Here is a 22,200-nt window from a genome sequence, read left to right on the forward strand (position 1 = left end):
AACGAACACGTGGCAGCGGCCATCTTTGCTCATTCGAACGAGGTCAGCGGTATGTGTAGCCAAATTCATGGAACTCTCAGTCCTCCTCCTAATGTGAGCGCTGCAGGGAGAACTTGGCCTTGGCTCTGTGTCACCCTCAGTCGTCCTCCTACTGTGAGGGCTGCAGGGAGAACTTGGCCTTGGCTCTGTGTCACTCTCATTCCTCCTCCTAATGTGAGCGCTGCAGGGAGAACTTGGCCTTGGCTATGGATTAAGGGTCAGTTTTCTTTTCTTTTTTTTTCTGTAATGCCAGTAAGTGTTACAAGAGAGGGTTTAATGAAACCATATTTTGTTTCTTAGTATCCATTTAAAGTAAAATAAAGATAAAAACAGGGCAGAAACCAGATTCTTCCTATAGTCCAATCTGCTTCTGATCACATCATCCCTCACTAGTGATGTACCGAACTGTTCGCTGGCGAATAGTTCCCGGCGAACATAGCGTGTTCGCATTCGCCACGGCGGGCGAACACATGCGCGGTTCGATCCGCCCCCTATTCGTCATCATTGAGTAAACTTTGACCCTGTGCCTCACGGTCAGCAGACACATTCCAGCAAATTAGCAGCAGACCCTCCCTTCCAGACCCTCCCACCTCCCTCTCAGCATCCATTTTAGATTCATTCTGAAGCTGCATTCTTAGATAGAGGAGGGAAAGTGTAGCTGCTGCTCATTTGATAGGGAAATTGATAGCTAGGCTGTCCACTACAGTCCTGAAGGACTCATCTGATCTCTGCTGTAAGGACAGCACCCCAAAAAGCCCTTTTTAGGGCTAGAACATCAGTCTGCTTTTTTTTTTTTTTGTGTAGTGTAATTGCAGTTGCATGCCTGCCAACTTCTGTGTCAGGCTCACAGTGGATACTGTGCCCACTTGCCCAGTGCCACCATTCATATCTGGTGTCACAATAGCTTAAGCTTGCATTTAAAAACAAAAACAAAATTTTCACTGTAATATAGTGATGTCCCGAACGGTTCGCGGGCGAATAGTTCCAGGCGAACATAGCATGTTCGCGTCCGCCACCGCGGGCGAACACATGCGGTGTTCGGCCCGCCCCCTATTCGTCATCATTGAGTAAACTTTGACCTTGTACCTCACAGTCAGCAGACACATTACAGCCAATCAGCAGCACACCCTCCCTAGCAGACCCTCCCACCTACTGGACAGCATCCATTTTAAATTAATTCTGAAGTTGCAACCATTTTTTTTTTCAATTTATTATTTTTAGTGCATATAAATGTTACAAGCAGATACTCCCCCCAGACACTCTGTATTACTGCAGATACTCCCTCCAAACACCCTGTGTTACTGCAGATACTCCCTCCAGACACCCTGTGTTACTGCAGATACTCCCCCAGACACTCTGTGTTACTGCAGATACTCCTTCCAGACACTGACACAGAGCAGAATAGGGACTGTTCCCCCTACAAAGGGTCACTTGGCAGATATGGATTGACACCTGTCCTAAGGATCCCTGATAAACACTGACACGGAGCCCTCCATGGGTGAAGATGAATTAATTTTTTTTTGCGCTCGGGTTTTTTATTTTATTTTTAAGTTCGACGGGTATGTTGGCTTTTTATTTGGCCTTTTTTGGGGCTGAAAAATTAAGATTTTAGAAAAAAGAAGACGTTGAATAGTAAGTTGAATTTTACTTTACAGGGTAGTAATTTTATTCCCCCCTCACTATTTTTTAGGGTAGGTAGGGGCTTTTTTATTCGGTTGTGTGACTAGGGGCTTGGGGACCCCTAGTCACCTTTGATGGGGGAGGGGGAGATTTTCATTTAGGGCCCCCACACACTGCACACACTATACACACACTGCACACACTGAACACGCACTGCATACACTATGCACACTCTACACACACTGCATACACACTGCATACACTATACACACACTGCACTAACTATACACACACTGCACACACTATACACACACTGCATACACCCTATACACACACTGCATACACACTATATACACACTATACACACTGCACACACTATACACACACTGCATACACACTATACACACACTGCACACACTATAAACACACACTGTACACACTATACACATACTGTACACACTGCATACACTATGCACACACTATACACACACACTACACACACTGCATACACACTGCACACAATATACACACACTACACACACTGCATACACACTGCACACACAATACCCACTGCACACACTATACACACTGCACACACTATACACACACTGCACACACTATACACACGCTGCATACACTATGCACACACTGCACACTCTATACACACACTGCACACACTATACACGCACTGCACACACACTGCATACACTATGCACAATCTACACACACTGCATACACACTGCACACACACTGCACTAACTATACACACTACACACACTATACACACACTGCATACACTATATACACACTGCACACACTATACACACTGCACACACTGCACACACTCTACACACACTGCATACACTATACACTCTACACACACTGCATACACACTGCACACACTGCATACACTATACACACACTGCACTAACTATACACACACTGCACACACTATACACACACTGCATACACCCTATACACACACTGCATACACACTATATACACACTATACACACTGCACACACACTATACACACACTGCACACACTATAAACACACACTGTACACACTATACACATACTGTACACAGTGCATACACTATGCACACACTATACACACACACACACTACACACACTGCATACACACTGCACACAATATTCACACACTACACACACACTGCACACACTATACACACTGCACACACTATACACACTGCACACACTATACACACACTGCACACACTATACACACACTGCATATACTATGCACACACTGCACACTCTATACACACACTGCACACACTATACACACTGCACACACTATACACACACTGCACACACTATACCTACACTGCATACACTATGCACACACTGCACACACTATACACGCACTGCATACGCTATGCACAATCTACACACACTGCATACACACTGCATACACTGCATACACACTGCACACACTGCATACACTATACACACACTGCACTAACTATACACACACTACACACACTATACACACACTGCATACACTATGCACACACTGCACACACTATACACACTGCACACACTCTACACACACTGCATACACTATACACACTCTACACACACTGCATACACACTGCACACACTGCATACACTATACACACACTGCACTAACTATACACACACTGCATACACCCTATACACACACTGCATACACACTATACACACTGCATACACACTATATATACACTATACACACTGCACACACTATACACACACTGCATACACACTATACACACACTGCACACACTATAAACACACACTGTACACATACTGTACACAGTGCATACACTATGCACACACTATACACACACTGCATACACACTGCACACAATATACACACACTGCATACACACTGCACACACTATACACACTGCACACACTATACACACACTGCACACACTATACACACACTGCATACACTATGCACACACTGCACACTCTATACACACACTGCACACACTATACACACACTGCACACACTGCACACACACTGCATACACTCTACACACTCTACACACACTGCATACACTATACACACACTGCACACACTATACACACACTGCATACACTATGCACACACTGCACACTCTATACACACACTGCACACACTATACACACACTGCACACACTGCACACACACTGCATACACTATACACACTACACACACTGCATACACTAGACACACACTGCATACACACTATATACACACTATACACACTGCACACACTATACACACACTGCATACACACTATATACACACTATACACACAATATACACACACTGTACACACTATGCACACACTGTACACACTATGCACACACTGTACACACTATGCACACACTATACACACACTGCACACACTCTACACACACTGCACACACTATACACACACTATACACACAATATACACACACTGTGCACACTATACACACACTGCATAAACATACATTTAAAAAAATTGCAGTTGTTTTTTACATTTCAAAGTTGGGGATGGGGGTGCCAAATAAAGGATCCGCCCCGGGTGCCAAATGCTCCAGGTACGCCCCAGTATAGAGGGGAGCCATGTTATTCTGTATATAGAGGGAGCCATGTTTACATGGTATATAGAGGGAAGCCATGTTACTCTGTATATAGAGGGAGCCATGTTATTCTGTATATAGAGGGAGCCATGTTTACAAGGTATATAGAGGGAAGCCATGTTACTCTGTATATAGAGAGGAGCCATGTTTACACTGTATATAGAGGGGAGCCATGTTACTCTGTATATAGAGAGGAGCCATGTTTACACTGTATATAGAGGGAGCCATGTTATTCTGTATATAGAGGGAGCCATGTTTACACGGTATATAGAGTGAAGCCATGTTACTTTGTATATAGAGAGGAGCCATGTTTACACTGTATATAGAGGGAGCCATGTTTACTCTGTATATAGAGGGAGCCATGTTTACTCTGTATATAGAGGGAGCAATGTTACTATCTGAGGTGGTTAACTATGATTGGCCCTGGCATGTTTGTTAGCCTGGCCTGCATGGTTGTATGGCATGAATAAAAGTAGCATGTTTCAACTATATTAGTAGTTAGACTAGTTTGCACTAAAACATGTGCAAATGGGGAGTTTGCGGTTGTGCAAATTGACTGTTTGCGGTTGTTTGCGGTGCGTTAATCGGGGAGTTTGGTCTGTCACGGTGAAGCGGGCGTAACCCTTACACTACCTGATCGATACAACATCATACCTGATGTTTTAAAGCACGTTATTCCAAACAATTTAGGAATGTTAGGTGATTTCTACCCTTTATGGATTAAAACCAGACTCTGCATCAACTGTGTAATTTTCCATGGGAGTTTTGCCATGGATCCCCCTCTGGCATGCCACAGTCAAGGTGTTAGTCCCCTTGAAACAACTTTTCCATCACTTTTGTGGCCAGAAACAGTCCCTGTGGGTTTTAAAATTCGCCTGCCCATTGAAGTCTAAGGCGGTTCGCCCGGTTCGCCGGTTCGCGAACGTTTGCGGAAGTTCCCGTTCGCGAACCGAAAATTTCGTGTTCGCGACATCACTACTGTAATATATTGAATAGCAGTTAGTTCTCTGCCAGCGTCTGGGTGTCAGGCCTTCAGCGTGTACTCTGCCAACCTCTGCCAGTGTACTTTGCCACTCATATATCTGGTCTCTATAGCGTGCCTTGTAACGTATCGCCTGGCACCCCGACTGGGTACCTCCGTTAAAGGATGCTCCTAGCATTTCCTGAGGACTCCAAGCACCCTGGCAGACACCACAATCACCGAACCGAAGAAGCATATAAATTCTCTCAAGCATATGAATGCTGTATACAGCCGAATAGGACAAACCATGCGAAAAGGTTTACACCCCTTGCAGTCAAACTGGAACAGCATACAATAAATCCTCCGCCAGTAATGAGACGACACTTCACTTTGAGGGTTAAGCAGGAACTCTCGATTTATTCACCTCACTTCCTTTTAAGACATTCTCCCATGCAAGGGAGGGATTTACAGTATACCAATAGCATAACGGTTACAACCCACAAATTCCCTCCCCTCAGATAACCAGTTAACATAATTAACATGTACATAGTTTTATCCAAGTTTTGGATGTACCCTAAATACTTGGGGTACATCCACAAATCCAGTATCCAGATAGCCCTAGTCTGGAGGAACAACATATGTGAAAATCAGCCCATTCGGATAAAGGGTTCAGGCAAAGTAACCGAAAATAGTTCCATGAGGTTTGGCCTTGCGGTCGGTCCCAGATCGTGCGTTAAAAGTCCCGAACGGATTGCCATCCAGAGTTATACCAAAGTCCGGATGAATCCCCATATGTACATTAGTCTTTCTACCGAACGGCGGCTCGTTCGGTAGTTGTGGCACGAATCCATGGAAGTCTGGAGGTCTCAGTGGTGTTTGCCTAGTCGAGTGTCCAAAGGGAGCAGGCGGGCAACCAGGCTTCTCCAGTGAACAGTGGCGAGGTTGGTTTCGCCACATGCCTTTAAAAAGAAAAAAAGTTTTTCACTGTAAGCTAACAGCAGTCAGTGTCCTTAAAGCGGTTGTCAAGCCTTCAGCGTGTACTATGCCAACCTCTGCAAGTGCACTTTGCCACTCATATCTGGTGTCACTATAGCGTGCCTTTAAAAAGAAAAAACGTTTTTCACTGTAAGCTAATAGCAGTTAGTTGTCTGCAAGCGTCTGGGTGTCAGGCCTTCAGCGTGTACTCTGCCAACCTCTGCAAGTGCACATTGCCACTCATATCTGGTGTCACTATAGCATGCATTTAAAACCAAAAAACATTTTCCACTGTTATAGATTGAATAGCAGTTAGTTGTCTGCAAGCGTCTGGGTGTCAGGCCTTCAGCGTGTACTCTGCCAACCTCTGCAAGTGCACTTTGCCACTCATATCTGGTGTCACAATAGCGTGCTTTAAAAAGAAAAAATGTTTTTCACTGTAAGCTAATAGCAGTCAGTGTCCTTAAAGCGTGTGTCAGGCCTTCAGAGTGTACTCTGCCAACCTCTGCAAGTGCACTTTGCCACTCATATCTGGTGTCACAATAGCGTGCCTTTAAAAAGAAAAAAAGCTTTTCACTGTAAGCTAATCGCAGTTAGGTTTCTGCAAGCGTCTGGGTGTCAGGCCTTCAGCGTGTACTCTGCCAACCTCTGCCAGTGTACTTTGCCACTCATGTCTGGTGTCACAATAGCATGCCTTTAAAAAGAAAAAAAGCTTTTCACTGTAAGCTAATCGCAGTTAGTTGTCTGCAAGCGTCTGGGTGTCAGGCCTTCAGCGTGTACTCTGCCAACCTCTGCCAGTGTACTTTGCCACTCATATCTGGTGTCACAATAGCGTGACTTTAAAAAGAAAAAAAGTTTTTCACTGTAAGCTAATAGCAGTCAGTGTCCTTAAAGCGGGTGTCAGGCCTTCAGCGTGTACTCTGCCAACCGCTGCAAGTGCACGTTGCCACTCATATTGTGGTGGAATCTCGGTAAAAATAAATTTAGTAGGCTGAGATTACCACGTGGCATGTGTACGTGCATATACTGGTGTATCGGTCGGTTGGTTGCACGTGGCAAAGATACGATCAGTAGTGTACGGAGCATGTGCGAGAATACCGGATGTAGTATTCCCCTCCTCCATTGTGCTGGGCAAGCCATGCAGTCAAACAGGAAGTTAGTTCTTGTTCGTTTGATTGGGTAAGAGAATGTGTGGGTGGAGCTACTTATGGGTGGAGTTACATGCATATATACGGAGCCTACACTATTGTACGGGGCTCAGAACTTGTTGTATTTTGGTGACATTAGTCCCTCTGAGTCCCGATCGGTGAACCGAATAAAGAATCTCTTCCTTCCTGAAGAAACCTGTGTCCATCTCTCTGTGCTTGGCTTCCGTCAGTTTCTCCGGTATCATTTGGTGCATTGGCCGGGAAGCTCATCGTTCAACGGTAGCTGAGAAGCTGTCAGACCTTCCGGCATTCGCTAACCGTGGACTTCCGGGTTCTCGGAGCGCGGCCACTCCCCCTCCTATGACGCGGTCGTTCCCAGGATTCATAGAGAGACCGCGTCAACACCACAGTGCTGGATCAACTCGAAAGCTCCCGCGAACTTCAAACTGAATTATTACTACTTCTACTGTGTATCGGACCCGGACTGTTTAATCGTTTACCCTCCTTCTCCTCTCCCACGACCTCGGACTGTTTTTGGATATTCTCTTGCCTGCTGCAACCTCGATTCTCTGTGGAATCTCTATCACCAATTTGGATTATCGCTCCTTCATAAGTTAAGTAAACCAGATCTGCTCAAGCTGGATATATAACCATCCTAATTCTATGTGGTTCGCTATCTGCTCCACCTAACCTCCTAACCTTGTTTCAACTACTAATTAATCATCTGCATCCTAATTTGGAACTTCTCGCTGGTTGTGTTAAAATTGCCATATCTTAAAACAACTTCAACTCCGCTGCTGTTTATAACCTGCCAGGAATTAAAGAGACAGTTCAAATTGATTATCTTTTTTATTTTAAAGCAATAAACAATATCAGTTTCAGAAATCTGCAGTTGTTTCCATCTTGTCAACAATTGAGCATTACAGATTGATCCAGCCTAATTAATGGATACAGCAGATCTCACTTCTGAAATCACCAGATTAAACCAAAGAGTGGATACGCTTACTCAAGGCATGCAAGATCTACAGATCACCAATGAAAGAATCCTTACTTATGTAAGGGACTTGCAAACACATACTCCTCACACAGTTACACACTCGGCTAGTGACCCTGCTGTCTCCAACCCCGAAAAATTCTCTGGAGACAGGTCCCAATACCGAGAGTTTATCAATTCTTGCAAGTTGTTGATTGCATTAAAACCTCGATCATATCCCACTGAAAGATCTAAAGTTTGTTCTGTTATTTCATTTTTGAGAGGTGAACCCATGGCCTGGGCTCATTCCTTTCTTGAGAATGATGATCCCATATTGGATTCTCTGGATGAATTCTTTGAAGCCATGTCTCTTCTTTACGAAGACCCAAACAAACAAGCGACTGCAGATTTACCCATTAGAACACTGCAGCAAAGAAACAGGCCTGTCGAAGATTACATTGCTGAATTCAAACGATGGGCACCAGAAACTCAGTGGAATGACATAACTCTACGTAACCAGTTCCGTATTGGGTTATCTGAATCTGTCAAGGATGAGCTCTCCAGAACTGAACTACCTACTACACTGAATACACTTATCCAACTGTCAATCAGCATTGACAGAAGACTTAGGGAAAGAAAAGCTGAGAAATCACTCACTAGCTCTCTATGGAAAAAACCCTTCACCTCTTCAAAGGCACCGGAGAAACCTATAACTCCCGCTGAACCTATGGAAATAGGGGTTGTGAGAAGTCCTCTTACTCCAGAAGAGAGAACCAGAAGAAGACAAATGAACCTCTGCATGTACTGTGCTTCACAAGAACATGTGGTCCCAGACTGTCCCCTATTGAAACGTCCCCGAGGTGGTAAGCATGGTTCCTCCACAATTGTTATGAGTGTGCTTCCCTCTAAACCAATCTCTCATTTCTCCTCTGTTTCTCTCATATTACAGTGGGACAAAGAAAGAATTACGACTAAGGCCATTATTGATTCCGGTGCTAATGGGGTGTTCCTGGACTCATCCTTTGTTACAAAAAATAAAATTCCTTGTGTTCAAAAACGTAATTCCGTCTCTGTCAGAGTTATTGATGGCTCCTTAATCTCCTCGGGGCCCATTCGCCTTGAAACTGTCCCTTTAAGGACTACTACTAATTATATCCATTCTGAATTTCTTGTTTTTGATGTCATAAATTCTCCTCTTTATCCAATAATATTAGGGATAGACTGGTTACGGACTCATAACCCACATATTACATGGGCTCCTTTCTCTCTCACGTTTAACTCTGCATATTGCCAGGGAACATGTCTACAACACATCCCCATTTTGCAAGTTACTGGGGAATCCACTATACCTTCCAGCTATTCAGAGTTCGCTGATGTGTTCAGTAAAAAGGAAGCAGAGACACTTCCTCCTCATCGACCCTATGATTGTCCGATTGACCTTGTTCCTGGTGCTCCTATCCCTTTTGGACATATTTATCCTCTCTCTGAATCAGAGTTAAAAACCCTCAAGGAATACCTGGATGAAAACCTCCGTAAGGGGTTCATTAGACCTTCCTGTTCACCAGCCGCTTCCAGCATGTTTTTTGTAAGAAACAAGGACCAGACTATACGGCCAATCATCGATTACAGGTCTTTAAATAAAATAACTATCAAGAATCGTTACCCTCTTCCCCTGATCAATGAGTTGATTGAAAGATTAAGAACAGCTACCATCTACACTAAACTTGACCTTCGTGGGGCATATAACCTTGTTAGAATCAAGGCCAATGATGAATGGAAAACGGCGTTCAGGACCCGATATGGTCTTTACGAATATCTTGTCATGCCCTTCGGGCTATGTAACGCCCCTGCAACCTTTCAGCATTTCATCAACGATATCTTCCGAGATCTCCTAGACGTTTGTGTCATCATTTACTTAGATGATATTCTCATCTACTCCAACAACCTTGAAGAACACAGAAAACACGTGAGATGGGTATTATCCAGATTAAGAACACACAAATTATACGCAAAACCAGAAAAATGTATATTTGAAGTCAATGAAATCACTTTTTTGGGATACGTTATCTCCCCTCATTCAATAAGTATGGATACCTCCAAAATAGATTGCATTGTCAACTGGTCTACTCCTACTAATACTAAAGACTTACAACGTTTTCTGGGATTTGCCAACTTCTATAGGAAGTTCATTAAAAATTACTCCAATGTTGCTCATCCCCTCAACCTGCTCAATAGCAGTAAACGGTCCTTTGCTTGGAACGATAAGGCTCAAGCAGCCTTTGATGAATTAAAACGGAGATTCACAAGTGCTCCCATTCTCCAACTACCTAATCCTGCTTTTCTCTACGTCATGGAAACGGATGCTTCTGACACAGCTATCGGGGCTGTCCTCTCTCAACACCAAACGCCTCAAGATCCTCTCCATCCAGTAGCTTTTTTTTCACGATCTTTGTCTCCTGCTGAACGAAATTATCCTGTAGGAGAAAAAGAATTATTAAGTATTAAAGCTGCATTCGAAAACTGGCGTCACATACTTGAAGACACACGCACTCCTGTAATTGTTTATACAGACCACAGGAACCTTGAATATCTTCATTCCAACAAAACACTCTCTGCCAGACAAGTACGCTGGAATCTTTTCTTTTCCCGTTTCAATTTTCAAATCATCTACAGACCTGGATCCAGAAACAAAAAGGCAGATGCCCTGTCCAGAATTCACCAAGATCTTCCTGTAAACGAAACTCAACCACCTAAAATCATAGGTATTATTTCGTCATTAATAGATGATATTAAACATCTTAAGGAAGAAGATCTTGAACTTCCCAAACAAAGCAATCTATCAAAAAAGGACGGTATCTACTACTTCAAAGACAGGTTATACATTCCTCCCTTGCTTAGGAATAAAATACTCTCTTTGATTCATGATTCCCCTCTGGCTGGTCATCCTGGTACAAGGAAAACACTGGAGCTGTCTAAAAGATATTACTGGTGGCCTCGCCAGGACAGAACCATAGAATCTTATGTAAAAAACTGCCCAACCTGTCTGAGATCAAAATCTGACCATCATCCACCATTCGGTCAATTATTAAGCCTACCTGTTCCAGAAAGACCTTGGCAGTCCATCTCAATGGACTTCTTGGTAGAACTCCCTCCTTCGCAACATCATACCACCATTCTGGTAGTGGTAGACCGTTTCACCAAGATGTCCCATTTTATTCCTTTGAAGAAATTACCCTCTTCATCTGAACTTGCAAAAATATTCATCAATAACATCGTGAAACTCCATGGTCTTCCTGAAGAAATCATATCAGACAGAGGAACACAGTTCACCTCCAAATTCTGGAATGAGATGTGTTCCTCCCTCAATATTCAACGTAAATTATCTTCAGCCTATCATCCCCAAACCAACGGACAAACAGAGAGAGTTAATCAATGTGTTGAACAATACTTGCGGTGTTATTGCTCTCACTTACAAGATGATTGGATCACGTGGTTACCAATGGCAGAGTTCTCATACAACAACTCGGTACACGCTAGTAGCAAAATGACTCCATTCTTCTCAAATTTTGGATTCCATCCCTCTTCATTTCCTGATCAAGGACTTCCTTCTTCTAATCCATACGTCTCCAACCATAACTCTTTCATGTCTGCCCTCTTCCTCAGGTTACGTGATAACCTTAAAAATGCATCATCTGCTCAGAAAAAGTTTTTCGATACTGGTAGACGACCTTCCCCTACTTACAAGGTTGGTGATCTAGTATGGCTCTCTTCAAAAAACATTGTCACCAACCGTCCCTCAAAGAAACTGAGTTCACTCTTCCTTGGCCCTTTTCGTATATTGTCGCTTATCAACGAAAACGTGGTCAGATTGAAACTTCCACCTACCATGAAACTACATCCAGTCTTCCATGTGTCATTGCTTAAACCACACCACTCCGACCCTTTCCTGAGGGATGTTCTTACCACTCCTGATCCCATTCTGGTACAAGGTGAAGAGGAATACGAGGTCCAGAGGATTCTAGATTCACGAATCCATCGTGGTTCCTTACAGTATCTTGTCCGGTGGAAGGGCTACGGAGTTGACGAAGATTCATGGGTGTCGTCCTCCGCGGTGCATGCTCGTCGACTTATCAATGCGTACCATGCTCGCTACCCGTCCAGACCTCGTTGACAGCATCCGGTGGCTGCTTCTTATGAGGGGGGTTCTGTCAGACCTTCCGGCATTCGCTAACCGTGGACTTCCGGGTTCTCGGAGCGCGGCCACTCCCCCTCCTATGACGCGGTCGTTCCCAGGATTCATAGAGAGACCGCGTCAACACCACAGTGCTGGATCAACTCGAAAGCTCCCGCGAACTTCAAACTGAATTATTACTACTTCTACTGTGTATCGGACCCGGACTGTTTAATCGTTTACCCTCCTTCTCCTCTCCCACGACCTCGGACTGTTTTTGGATATTCTCTTGCCTGCTGCAACCTCGATTCTCTGTGGAATCTCTATCACCAATTTGGATTATCGCTCCTTCATAAGTTAAGTAAACCAGATCTGCTCAAGCTGGATATATAACCATCCTAATTCTATGTGGTTCGCTATCTGCTCCACCTAACCTCCTAACCTTGTTTCAACTACTAATTAATCATCTGCATCCTAATTTGGAACTTCTCGCTGGTTGTGTTAAAATTGCCATATCTTAAAACAACTTCAACTCCGCTGCTGTTTATAACCTGCCAGGAATTAAAGAGACAGTTCAAATTGATTATCTTTTTTATTTTAAAGCAATAAACAATATCAGTTTCAGAAATCTGCAGTTGTTTCCATCTTGTCAACAATTGAGCATTACAGAAGCAGAGGCGTGAGACGGTCTATCTTTGCCCACGTTCTCTACGGCTGCACCCCTGAACTTCTGCGTGGACCTCCCTTCGTCTCGGCGCCACTGGTTTGTCGTCCAAGAGATCATCGGCCTCTACGTAGTAAGTGCTGGGGTGTCCCCGTCGATGAGTGTGAACTCAGGTTCAGGAACGAGGAGGTAAGACGACCGCTGTTTTAGACGGCGGACCCACTAGGGGTATTGGATACCGATTGTGCGGTAGGCCCATAAGGGGTTATTTGGAATCTGCCCCCTCCAGTGGAGGGAAGGAGCGAAGGCGCACCGCTCAATTAAACGCCCTTTAGTAAGCCCGTTTAATTTTGGTTTGGAGTCAGGCGGGGTTCTGGTGTAAATAGCCCTAGATGGACACCGGTGTCTTGTCTAGACTAGCGTTCTAGGGTGTATATTTTGTTCGCTAGGTCGGAGGGACCGGGAGACTAAGCGGCGCCTGTGTAAATTCGGTCCGCTAGATCTCAACCTATCTTGGCTAAGTGGGAAGGCGTGTAAATTTGGAACCCACTAGACTATTGATAGAGTAGATAGACTAAGAGGGTACTGTTGTAAATTCCGCCCTCTAGTTCGCTATATGTGGTGCTTGGGCAGTGTGGCTAACCAAAACGTATGTAGATAGTTTTAGGTAGTCCATCAAGGTACTGGCCAATAGATTAGTTGGGAATTGTATATGTGTTAAAGATTGTTGTAGTAGCGTGTATATCTTGCTAGATAGCGTGAGCTCTGCCGTCTAGCGAGAGTGTGAATAGTGTGTAACTGTATTATAGCGCACGGTACCATAACCATGTATAATTACTGACACTGTAAATAAGTACTAATAATTGTCGTCTATGTTGCATGTTTTAACACCATAACCACTACTAATTGTACTGTGACTTTAAATTGTACTTTAACCTATGCTAACCGTACTGTAACTACTGTTTGTAAAGACGATGTTACTGGGGTATGTTATAGACGGGTAATTCAAATATAGGGAATTATAGCGTGGGTGACCGTATAGTTTCGCCAAAGGGCACAGTATTAGTTACTTAGTGACTGGTGTAACAGCTGTGTGTGTACGGGAATTCCCTGAGTGTTTTGTTGTGTGCGTTTCACTTAGTAACTGTACCATGTGGTGCTGTTGCCGAGGGAACGGGTGTGACCGTTGGTAGAGTGTGTGTATAGTTTCTGTTGGAAACGACGCTCCATTGTTAAGTATGGGCGCGTCGGATTCGACGATTCTGGATCCCTTAGGATGTATGATAAAGAATTTTAAAAAGGGATATAAAGCATGTGATTTTGGGGTAAAGATGTCTCCAGCACGCCTGATTACATTGTGTAGTAGGGAATGGCCTACTTTGGTTGCCGCATGGCCACCACGTGGCAGTTTGGATCCTAATCTGGTACAGCGTGTAAACGTGGCTGTATCAGGTAGGCCTGAACTTTACGGCCAGTTTCCATATATTGATGGTTGGAGGCAGGCCGTAAAAGACTCGCCAAAATGGATCCGAGTATGCCACGAGGAACAATGTCGCCTCATGGTGGCCAGGACTCGCTTGTCCACTAAGGCCGTAATTACGCCCATTCTGGACACGCCCCCTGAGTCTGAGATCCCTATGCCGCCCCCTTACTCCTCCTCCACAGGAAGAGGAAGAGGAGGTGCTGCTGGAAACGCTCCTCCCCTTTCCCCGTTGTCCCCACCTACTTCCTCCTCTAGCTCAGAGCCCAGCCCCCTTGTTTTAAACCCTCCCCTTCCGCTACCTACTTCCGTTAACTCCACATACCCAGATTTGGCGCCATATCTAGCTTCCGGTCAGGCTCCCCCTAGCCGGCCCGGAATATTTTACTCACCAACCTTCCCCATAGTAAAGCTTCTCCATCCCCTTGTCTTACTACCCCTCGACCGGAACCCCTAACTGACGCATCTCTACGAAGCCCCATATTAACCCGACAACTGACCGGTACTCTCCAACCCCGACATTATCAAATGCCACTTCGATTGACTCCTGGCCCGACACACATTAACGATGACGGCCAGATACAATGCGCTGATCCAGTCTACGTTTATGTCCCTTTTACGACTACTGATCTCTTTAATTGGAAGACCCATAACGCCTCTTACACCGAAAAGCCTCAAGCCATGACGGATCTGTTTACTTAAATAGTCCAGACACATAATCCCACTTGGGCTGATTGCCAGCAATTATTAATGACATTGTTTAATAACGAGGCAAGGACTAGGATAAATCAAGCAGCAATTAAAGCGCTGGAAGAAGAGGCCCGTACACAAAATCAGGCCAACCCAGCAGCATGGGCCACAGCCCATTATCCAAACACCGATCCAAATTGGAATGTCAATGGCGCAGATTTGGTTCATTTAAAAGCTTATAGGGACGCTATTATTGCTGGCATGAAAGCTGGAGGAAAGAAGGCGATTAACATGTCTAAGACGGCTGAGGTATTGCAGAAATGTGATGAATCGCCCAGTGTCTTTTATGACCGATTATTGGAGGCATACCGCTTGTATACCCCCTTTAATCCGAAGGCCCCTGAGAATTCCCGGATGGTTAATTCTGCCTTTGTCAGCCAAGCCTATGGAGATATAAAGCGCAAGCTACAAAAGTTAGAAGGGTTCGTAGGGATGTCCATAACCCAACTGATGGAGGTAGCGAATAAAGTGTATATGAACAGGGAAACAGAGACGAAGAAAGAGGAAGAGCGCAAGATGCGTAGAAAGGCAGATATGCTAGCGGTAGCGATCGCAGGCGTAGATAGAAGGGAAAAAGAGGTGTATAGGGGAGCAGATAAAGGCGATAGTAAGTGGAATAGGGAACCACTGAGTAGGAATCAGTGCGCGTACTGTAGGGAAGAAGGGCATTGGAGAAGTGAGTGTCCACAAAGGGAACAGTATGAGAGAGACAGACCTAGGGCAGGATATGGTAATTATAGAGGCAGAGCGAGAGGTAGAGGAGGTCCTGGAGGGAATAATGGTAGCAATAGAGGAAGTGTTAGAGAAGACAGGTATTATCCAGCAGCGCAGAGATCCCGCGATAGAGAAGATAGGGACTTTGTAGGATTGGCTGACACGGTCATGGAGGACTATTGATACCGACCGGGCTCTATTCCCCTTGGCCGAGCGGAGCCTATGGTCGATGTATCAATAGGGGGAAAAAGGAGTGCGTTCATGATCGATACTGGTGCTGAACATTCGGTGGTGACTGACCTAGTTGCTCCTCCATCTGGAAGAACTATCACTGTAATAGGAGCAACTGGAAGGAATGCTGCTAGACCGGTTCTTAAAAGTCGACTCTGTACATTGGGAGGCCACGTAGTGAAACATCAATTCCTTTATATGCCTGAATGTCCAGTCCAACTGCTAGGACGTGATTTGTTGTCAAAACTACAAGCGCAGATAACGTTTCTACCAAATGGAACAACATCTTTAAAGTTCAATGGACCTTCAGGTATAGTGACAATATCTGTACCAAAGGAAGAAGAGTGGCGACTTTATACAGCGTTGACTAGCCAAAACCCTAAGAGTGATGAATCCTTGTTTAATATACCAGGAGTGTGGGCAGAGAACAACCCACCAGGACTTGCTCGCAATATCCCACCAATTCGAATCGAACTGAAACTTGAGTTTATCCAGTGAGCTTAAGGCAATATCATATCCCACAAAAGGCCAAGAAGAATATACAATCATATTTGGATAAGTTCATAAGGTATGGTATCCTAAAATTCTGTACTTCCCCCTGGAGCACCCCATTGCTGCCTGTTCAAAAGCCCGGTACAGATGAGTATCGCCCTGTGCAGGACTTGAGAGCAGTCAATGATGCGGTCGTAAGTATACACCCAGTTGTGCCCAATCCATATAACCTGCTTGCTTTAATTCTGGGCGGGGCTACCTATTTCACTGTCTTAGATCTCAAAGATGCCTTCTTTTGCCTTCGAATTGCTGCGGAAAGCCAGTGTATCTTCGCATTCCAGTGGGAAAATGCTGTAACGGGCGCGAAACGCCAGATGACTTGGACAAGACTGCCCCAAGGGTTTAAAAATTCACCCACCTTATTTGGATCAGCTTTAAGTCAAGACTTACTGGATTTCAAGTCCATCCCAGGAGAGTGTGTACTATTGCAATATGTAGATGATTTGTTGATAGCGGCAGTTACAAGAGAAATATGTCAGCAAGCAACACATGATCTACTACACATTCTCTGGAAGGCAGGATACAAGGTGTCCAGGAAGAAAGCTCAGTTGTGTCAGCCAACTGTCAAGTATCTGGGATTCCATATCTCTGAAGGTCAAAGAATAATGGGGCCAGAGAGAAAAGAAGCTGTATGCCAAATACCAATACCCAAGAATAGAAGACAAGTGCGGGAATTCTTGGGGGCAGCAGGCTTCTGTAGGATATGGATTCCCAGTTATGCGATATTGGCGAAACCTCTTTATGCAGCTATAAAAGGTACAGAACACGATCCCTTCCTGTGGACACCTGAACAGCAAAAGGCATTTGAAGATGTGAAGAAGGCTTTGATGAGTGCCCCAGCATTAGGTCTACCTGATCATACACGTCCATTCTACTTATATGTACACGAGCAAAGAAGAATGGCTGTGGGAGTATTGACACAGTACTTGGGATCATGGCAAAGACCTGTTGCATATATGTCAAAACAACTGGATGCAGTGGCCAGTGGTCTTCCACCTTGTCTAAGAGCCGTAGCTGCTGCCGCCCTGCTGGTAGCTGAAGCCGATAAACTCACTCTGGGTCAAGAACTCTATGTGCGAGTCCCGCACGCAGTACAGACGTTGCTAGACTATAAAGGCAATCATTGGTTTAGTAACAGCCGCATGACTAAGTATCAAGCTATGTTGTGTGAAAACCCAAGAGTGCATCTAGAGACTGTTAACACCTTAAATCCAGCTACCCTTTTGCCACAACCTACTGAAAGTCAACACGATTGCCTGGAGGTGATGGATGAAGTATTTTCAAGTAGACCAGATCTTCGTGACTTTCCCATCCAGAACCCTGATGTCCAGTACTATACGGACGGCAGTAGTTATGTGAAAGAAGGGATTCGCTATGCAGGATATGCAGTAACAACCATAGACAAGGTGATAGAAGCTCGGCCATTGTCAAAAGGAACATCGGCACAGAAGGCAGAACTAATTGCACTAACACGAGCGTTACAATTGGCTGAAGGTTTAAGAGTGTATAAAGAAAGAGGACTATTGAATTCAGAGGGTAAAGAAATTAAGTACGCAGCTGAAATATTACAACTACTGGAAGCCGTGTGGGAACCGAAAGAAGTTGGTATTATACATTGTCGAGCGCATCTGAAAGGAGATGGTGATGTAACCAAAGGAAATCGGATGGCAGATAATGCAGCTAAGCGTGCCGCTGAATCGGGAAGACAGGAATATGTGGAACATATAGCTGCACTTATACCGACTCCACTGTCTCAATGGACTCCAGTTTATACAGCTCAAGAAGAAGAGTGGTTAAAGACAGAAGCTGGGAAGTACCTGGAGAACAAATGGTATCAGTTAGAAGATGGAAGAATAGTCATTCCAGCATCACTAGCTGTAGAAATTGTCCAAAACTATCACAACGGGACACATTCTGGAAGAGATAGTATGGAAGAATCTCTCAGAAAACATTTCTACATACCAAGATTGTCCAACTTGACTCAAGCCATTGTACGAAGATGTGTAATATGTGCTAAGAACAACGCAAGGCAAGGACCAGTGAAACCACCGGGAATCCAGTATATGGGGGGACTCCCTATGTCCGATCTCCAAATAGACTATACAGTAATGCCTAAATCCGGTGGACATCGCTACCTACTAGTAGTTGTGTGTACCTATTCAGGCTGGGTAGAAGCATGTCCTACTCGTACAGAGAAAGCAGGAGAAGTTGTACGATTCCTGTTACGAGAAATAATACCCCGATATGGACTACCATGCTCTATAGGATCGGATAATGGTCCAGCTTTTGTTCACCATTGCCTACAACAACTGACTCATATGCTTGGTATTAAGTGGAAGCTTCATACAGCATATAGACCTCAGAGCTCTGGTAAAGTAGAAAGAATGAATAGAACTATTAAGAACCAGTTGGCAAAGATGTGTCAAGAGACTCAGCTTAAGTGGAATGTTCTTTTGCCTATAGCTCTGTTACGTATTCGTAGTACACCTACCAGAAGGATGGGTCTCTCACCTTTTGAAATCATGTATGGGCGTCCACCTCCCGTACTTGGTAACTTAAAGGGGGATTTGAGTCAGTTGGGAGAAGGAATTACCGGGCAGCAGGTTGTAGAGTTGGGTAAAACTATGGAGGAGGTACAGAAATGGGTACAAGATAGATTACCTGTGAATATTCATCCCCCTGTTCATAGCTATCATCCAGGAGATCAAGTGTGGATTAAAGAGTGGAACAGTATACCGTTAGGGCCTAAGTGGAGGGGTCCTTATGTTGTTCTTTTGTCTACCCCTACAGCAATAAAGGTGGCTGAAGTGACTCCGTGGATTCATCACTCCAGGGTTAAACCAGCAGCAGTAGATTCTTGGCAAGCTACACCAGATCCAGAGAATCCCTGCAAGATCCGGTTAAAGCGCACGACTCAGTCGGAGTGACGAGGAGATATTGGGATTACAAGTTTGTTTAAAGAGATCAGTCAGTGAGTGTTTTGACGGCCATAATAAAGCCTGACCACTTACCCACATGTCATAGCCAGGGTGTCTCGAAGGGACCTCTGTGAAGGGAAGAGCAGAACTCCATTCCTTGCAGCCCTTACATCCTGGAAGCTGAGGTGCCATCGCACGGACGAAGACTGAGGATGAAGTCGTCAAAAGAAGTGTTTTTGATAATGTGTATTTTTGTGTTTTTAAATATTCAGGAAGGTAGAGGTACCGACACACCTAGCTGTGAGGTTTGCATTAAGACTACTATAACAGGTAATCATATTTCCCAGACCCTAATTTGGCATTCACAATATGAGTGTAAAGGATATGTGTCTAGGTGTAGATACTTAGGTATAGAATATAGTGTATGCCATTTAGGAGTAGGAGACCCTAAGTGCTTCAATCCAGAGTATCAACCCCATACAATTTGGTTGACCCTCCGGAATGGAGATCCACAGGGGACCCTAATAAATAAAACAGTATTAGAAACCATACATTCTTCGGGTGTTCTGCTATTTGATGCATGTAAAGCGATATCAAGTGGTAGAAAGCCGTGGAATGTATGTGGGGATCTTAAATGGGAGAGAACGTATGGGTCTAACGATAAGTATATTTGTCCCAGTAGTAAAAATAAGTATGTAAGTCCAAAATGCCCAGATAGGGATTATAATTATTGCCCATATTGGTCTTGTGTGGAGTGGGCAACTTGGGGACAAACAGTAGATAAGGATATGATTGTTACTAAGTTGCCTACCAAACCGTATTGTAAGTCTATGGAGTGTAACCCAGTCCATATACTTATTAATAATCCTGAACAATTTTTGGATAGGTTTGGTAACTTATTTGGGTTCCAGATATATGGGACGGGTTTAGATCCTGGGACAATATTATTTATAGGGATAGAGACCGATACCGTAGCATCCCAAACTCCAGGTTTTCCATTCTTTTTATGAAGAGATGAGTGTAGAAAATAAGATTCCCCATAATGCTAAAAACCTGTTTATAGATTTAGCTGAAAGTATTGCTGGTAGTCTTAATGTAACCAACTGCTATGTATGTGGAGGTACTAACATGGGAGACCAATGGCCCTGGGAAGCAAAGGAGGTAATGTCCGGTTCTGAGACAGTTGAACAAATAATATCTTCTCAAGCCGATTATCAAATGAGTGTTAGAGGTAAATCTGAGTGGCGTTTAAAGACCTCCATCATAGGTTATGTTTGCATAGCAAGAAAAGGAATAATGTTTAACACATCTGTAGGAGAACTAACTTGTCTAGGGCAAAAAGCTTATGATGATACTACAAAGAATACAACCTGGTGGTCGGCTTCAAATGTCTCAGAACCACCTAACCCATTTGCAAGTTATGCCAATTTAAAGGACGTGTGGTTTGATCTATCTATCACATCTAGTTGGAAAGCCCCAGCAAATTTGTACTGGATCTGTGGTAAGAAGGCCTATTCAGAGTTACCACAGGACTGGGAAGGGGCATGTGTGTTAGGTATGCTCAAACCATCCGTCTTCTTGTTGCCTATTGAAACAGGAGAGACATTGGGAGTTAAAGTATATGATGTGAATCATAGGAAGAAAAGGGGACCCCTAGAGATAGGTACCTGGGAAGATAATGAATGGCCTCCCCAGCGTATCATAGATTATTATGGGCCAGCCACTTGGGCAGAAGATGGTACTTTCGGATATAGAACCCCAATATATATGCTCAACCGCATTATAAGGTTACAGGCGGTGGTTGAGATAATTACCAATGAGACATCACAAGCGCTCAATCTCCTAGCGAAGCATAATACTAGGATGAGGACAGCCGTTTACCAAAATAGATTAGCTTTGGATTACCTATTGGCAGTAGAGGGAGGTGTATGTGGGAAGTTTAACCTAAGCATTGCTGTCTTCAAATAGATGATGAAGGGCAAGCAATAGCTGAGCTTACTAGCCATATGGTTAAACTAGCGCATGTGCCTACTCAGGTATGGAAAGGGTATAATCCAAGTAGTTGGTTTGGTAATTGGTATGAGCAGTTTGGAGGACTTAAAGCATTGGTAGGTGGAGTCATGCTAATCTTAATGCTGTGTCTTCTCCTACCATGTCTTGTTCCTTTGGTAGTTAGGTCTGTGCAGGGCATTATAGAAAATATAGCAGAGAGAAAGGCTGCTGCACAGATAATGGCCATATATAGATATGAGGCTCTAAATCAGGGAGAACTAGTGCAGGAAGAGGAATGTTGAGGGATTCATGTCATTAGTCGCAAAGTCTGGTCTGGTTCATGGCAACCTGAGGTATATGCAAACGAAGGTTAAGTGATGCCTCCGTA

Source organism: Pelobates fuscus, chromosome 10, assembly GCF_036172605.1.
Source record: "Pelobates fuscus isolate aPelFus1 chromosome 10, aPelFus1.pri, whole genome shotgun sequence".
NCBI classification, from domain to species: Eukaryota; Metazoa; Chordata; class Amphibia; order Anura; family Pelobatidae; genus Pelobates; species Pelobates fuscus.